The sequence below is a fragment of the Protobothrops mucrosquamatus genome, unplaced genomic scaffold, assembly GCF_001527695.2.
Source record: "Protobothrops mucrosquamatus isolate PMUCROS unplaced genomic scaffold, P.Mucros_1.0 scaffold1082, whole genome shotgun sequence".
In the NCBI taxonomy this organism is placed as follows: Eukaryota; Metazoa; Chordata; class Lepidosauria; order Squamata; family Viperidae; genus Protobothrops; species Protobothrops mucrosquamatus.
This window is the reverse complement of record NW_015387310.1, coordinates 261,299-266,500: the sequence shown is the minus strand read 5'-3', so window position 1 is coordinate 266,500 and position 5,202 is coordinate 261,299.

The window sequence follows — 5,202 nt, the reverse complement described above, 5'->3', positions numbered from 1 at the left end:
TACAGTAGCATCAAATGCTTTAAAAAATGCTTAAATTTACAGAGTTTGTTTCACACGTAATGAGCCATAGCTTGAGGAATCAATCAGTTGACTGGCTTTGCACAACATAAACTAAGCCATAGACGCATAAGAGCATAGTTTATAAACATGCTAAACCACAAACATGTAAATCATATCATGGTTTAGATTGTTGGGTAAATCCACTCAAAGTCTGGCCATGGGTTGAAGGGGGAAAAATCTTTCAAAATGGCGGTTGACAACTCCTTGTCATTTTTATATAAATATATAAAATAATTTTTATTTGTGTTTGTTTGCTTTATTGTTTGTTGCTGGCACTTCTTGAGTGACTTGTTGAGATGAGTGGCTTTACAAATCATTTAAATAATAAATTTAAATGTAAAGCTGTTATTTAGATAATAACAGCTAGTATTTTAAATCTGACAAGACTTTTTTGATTTCCACAGAAGACCCGTATCTTAAACCTCCAGGACTGAAATCCACAGAGGTACAGATCTGTGACTCTTCCCTTAAAGATATAAAAAAGCAAAGCAGACTCTCCTTCACCAAAATGAATTGCAGCCCTGCGCACGCCTGCAATCTTGTGCTCTTGTATTTAGAATAACAGAGTTGGAAGGGACCTCGTAGGTCATCTAGTCCAACCCCAGCCAAGCAGGAGACCTTACACCATTTCTGACAGGTGGCAGTCCAGTCTCTTTTTGAAAGCTTCCAGTGACGAAGCTCCCACAAGTTCTGAAGACAATCTGGTTGATTGTCCTCACTGTCAGAAAATTTCTCCTTATTTCTAGGTTGAATCTCTCCTTGATCAGTTTCTATCCGTTATTCCTTGTGTTGCCTTCAGGTGCTTTGGAAAATAAATGGACCCTCTAATAATAATAATAATAATAATAATAATAATAATAATAATAATAATAATAATAATAATAATAATAAAAAAGTTGGAAGGCACCTTAGAGGTCATCTAGTCCAACCCCCTGCTCAGGCAGGAAACCCTATACCAGCACCCAGCTCTCTTTCTTTTTTTTTCTTTTTTTTTGGGGGGGGGCTATCCAAAAACAAAAGAGGATGGAAGTTGAAGAACAGACGAAAACAGCAAACGAATACTTCCAAAACGTCCTGAAAACTATATATATATATATAAAATTCTCTCAGCCTTGGAAACCATTCAGGGAGGGAGGGAGGGAGGGAGGGAGCGCGCGCTCATTCGAAGCTCCGCCCACTGCGCCTCAGCTGCCGAGAAAAAAAAAAGGCAGCAACTGTGGAGAGGGCTCTCATTGGCTACGGCTAAAGCTGAGGGAGCTCTCTGATTGGTTGGTCTGCCAGGCGCGAAATATAAGAACAGCAGCTCCTCCAGAGCGGAGGTTTAAAGAGCCGCAGAAGCGGCTCGCGTTGCATCCCTCCTCGCGTTTCTCCGAGGGGGCGTGCTTCTGTTGGGCAGCCGGAGAGCGCAAGCCCTGGCCCCAATCCAGCAACGAAGGAGCACTTGCGGGCGTTTGCTTCCAAAGAGTAAGCTGACGTCTGTTTTTGAACGAAAATTAACCGTAGTTCATATTCATAAGGGTTTTTTTTTAATGCCAAATGTGGGGGGACTTTGGTTTAATGCTGGCCAGTGCCTGTTTCCAGAGAGTCGAACCCCAGGTTAAAGTAAAATAAGCCATGGTTCATATTTGTACAAAAAAAAAAAAAAAAGCGGAGGGGTCTGGGTCATACTGGAGGTGGGTAACGAATTAAAAACAGATTCTGCCTCCACCTGGTGTGTACCTGGCTCTCTCCCCTCACGAGCATTATTAATTTCACTGTTAATATTGTACCTTTTTAATGTTTTCTGTTGTTTGGATGCTGGCTAGAGTTGCCTCTTGGAGAGAAGGGAGGTATATAAATACAATGAATAGGGTTTAGTCATTTCCTAGAGAGCTTGGGCATTTGGAGCTGAGATAAATTTAGTCCAGGTGCAATTAATGAGAAAAGGGACAAAAAGGAGGAAAATTTGTGTAATTTGGTTTATGGTTAACCAAGCCACTTGCAACAGAGATTTTGGGCATTTGGAGCTGTGGTAAATTTAGCCCAGGTGCAATTAATGAGAAAAGGGACAAAAAGGAGGTAAATTTGTGTAGTTTGGTCTATGGTTAACTAAGCCACTTGCAATAGACATTTTTGGGCATTTGGAGCTAAGGTAAATTTAGCTAAGATGCAATTAATGAGAAAAAGCACAAAAATGAGGCAAATTTGTGTAGGTTGGTCTTTGGTTAACCAAGCCATTTGCTATAGAGATTTTTAGGCATTTGGAGCTGAGATAAATTTAACCCAGGTGCAATTAATGAGAAAAAGCACAAAAAGCAGGCAAATTTGTGTAGTTTGGTCTTTGGTTTACCAAGCCACTTGCCATACAGATTTTTGGGCATATGGAGCTAAGGTAAATTTAGCTAAGATGCAATTGATGAGAAAAAGCACAAAAATGAGGCAAATTTGTGTAATTTGTTTTATGGTTAACCAAGCCACTTGCAATAGAGATTTTGGGGCATTTAGAGCTAAGGTAAATTTAGCTAAGGTGTAATTAATGAGAAAAAGCACAAAAAATAGGCAATTTGTGTAGGTTGGTCTATGGTTAACCAAGCCACTTGCAATAGAGATTTTGGGCATTTGGAGCTGAGATAAATTTAGCCCAGGTGCATTTAGTGAGAAAAGGGACAAAAAGGGGGCAAATTTCTGTAGTTTGGTCTTTGGTTAATCAAGCCACTTCCTATAGAGATTTTGGGGCATTTGGAGCTGAGGAAAATTTAGCCCAGGTGCATTTAATGAGAAAAGGGACAAAAAGGGGGCAAATTTGTGTAGTTTGGTCTTTGGTTAACCAAGCCACTTGCCATAGAGATTTTGGGCATTTGGAGCTGAGGAAAATTTAGCCCAGGTGCATTTAATGAGAAAAGGGACAAAAAGGAGGCAAATTTGTGTAGTTTGGTCTTTGGTTAAGCAAGCCACTTGCAATAGACATTTTTGGGCATTTGAAGCTAAGGTAAATTTAGCTAAGATGCAATTAATGAGAAAAAGCACAAAAATGAGGCAAATTTGTGTAGATTTGTCTTTGGTTAACCAAGCCACTTGCAATACAGATTTTTGGGCATTTGGAGCTAAGGTAAATTTAGCTAAGGTGCAATTAATGAGAAAAAGCACAAAAAGCAGGCAAATTTGTGTAGATTTGTCTTTGGTTAACCAAGCCACTTGCCATAGAGATTTTTGGGCATTTGGAGCTGAGGAAAATTTAGCCCAGGTGCAATTAATGAGAAAAGGGACAAAAAGGGGGCAAATTTGTGTAGTTTGATCTATGGTTAACCAAGCCACTTGCAATAGAGATTTTGGGGCATTTAGAGCTAAGGTAAATTTAGCTAAGGTGCAATTAATGAGAAAAAGCACAAAAAGCAGGCAAATTTGTGTAGATTTGTCTTTGGTTAACCAAGCCACTTGCAATAGAGATTTTTGGGCATTTGGAGCTGAGGAAAAATTAGCCCAGGTGCAATTAATGAGAAAAGGGACAAAAAGGAAGCAAATTTGTGTAGTTTGGTCTATGGTTAACCAAGCCACTTGCAATAGAGATTTTTGGGCATTTGGAGCTGAGGAAAAATTAGCCCAGGTGCAATTAAGGAGAAAAGGGACAAAAAGGAAGCAAATTTGTGTAGTTTGGTCTTTGGTTAACCAAGCCACTTGCAATAGAGATTTTGGGCATTTGGAGCTGAGGTAAATTTAGCTAAGGTGCAATTAATGAGAAAAAGCACAAAAAGTAGGCAAATTTGTGTAGTTTGGTCTATGGTTAACCAAGCCACTTGCCATAGAGATTTTTGGGCATTTGGAGCTGAGGAAAATTTAGCCCAGGTGCATTTAATGAGAAAAGGGACAAAAAGGGGGCAAATTTGTGTAGTTTGGTCTTTGGTTAACCAAGCCACTTGCCATAGAGATTTTGGGCATTTGGAGCTGAGGAAAATTTAGCTAAGGTGCAATTAATGAGAAAAAGCACAAAAAGTAGGCAAATTTGTGTAGGTTGGTCTTTGGTTAACCAAGCCATTTGCTATAGAGATTTTTAGGCATTTGGAGCTGAGGTAAATTTAGCCCAGGTGCATTTAATGAGAAAAGGCACAAAATGGAGGCAAATTTGTGTAGTTTGGTCTATGGTTTACCAAGCCACTTGCCATAGAGATTTTTGGGCATATGGAGCTAAGGTAAATTTAGCCCAGGTGCATTTAATGAGAAAAGGGACAAAAAGCAGGCAAATTTGTGTAGTTTGGTCTTTGGTTAACCAAGCCACTTGCAATAGATATTTTTGGGCATTTGGAGCTGAGGTAAATTTAGCCCAGGTGCAATTAATGAGAAAAAGCACAAAAAGCAGGCAAATTTGTGTAGTTTGATCTATGGTTAACCAAGCCACTTGCAATAGATATTTTTGGGCATTTGGAGCTGAGATAAATTTAACCCAGGTGCAATTAATGAGAAAAAGCACAAAAAGCAGGCAAATTTGTGTAGTTTGATCTATGGTTAACCAAGCCACTTGCAATAGAGATTTTTGGGCATTTGGAGCTGAGGTAAATTTAGCCCAGGTGCAATTAATGAGAAAAAGCACAAAAAGCAGGCAAATTTGTGTAGGTTGGTCTTTGGTTAACCAAGCCATTTGCTATAGAGATTTTTAGGCATTTGGAACTGAGGTAAATTTAGCTAAGATGCAATTGATGAGAAAAAGCACAAAAATGAGGCAAATTTGTGTAGGTTGGTCTTTGGTTAACCAAGCCATTTGCTATAGAGATTTTTAGGCATTTGGAGCTGAGGTAAATTTAGCTAAGGTGCAATTAATGAGAAAAAGCACAAAAAGTAGGCAAATTTGTGTAGTTTCATCTATGGTTAATCAAGCCACTTACCATAGAGATTTTTGGGCATTTGGAGCTGAGGTAAATTTAGCCCAGGTGCAATTAATGAGAAAAGGGACAAAATGGAGGCAAATTTGTGTAGTTTGGTCTATGGTTAACCAAACCACTTGCCATAGAGATTTTTGGGCATTTAGAGCTAAGGTAAATTTAGCTAAGGTGCAATTAATGAGAAAAAGCACAAAAAGCAGGCAAATTTGTGTAGGTTGGTCTTTGGTTAACCAAGCCACTTGCAATAGAGATTTTGGGCATTTGGAGCTGAGGTAAATTTAGCCCAGGT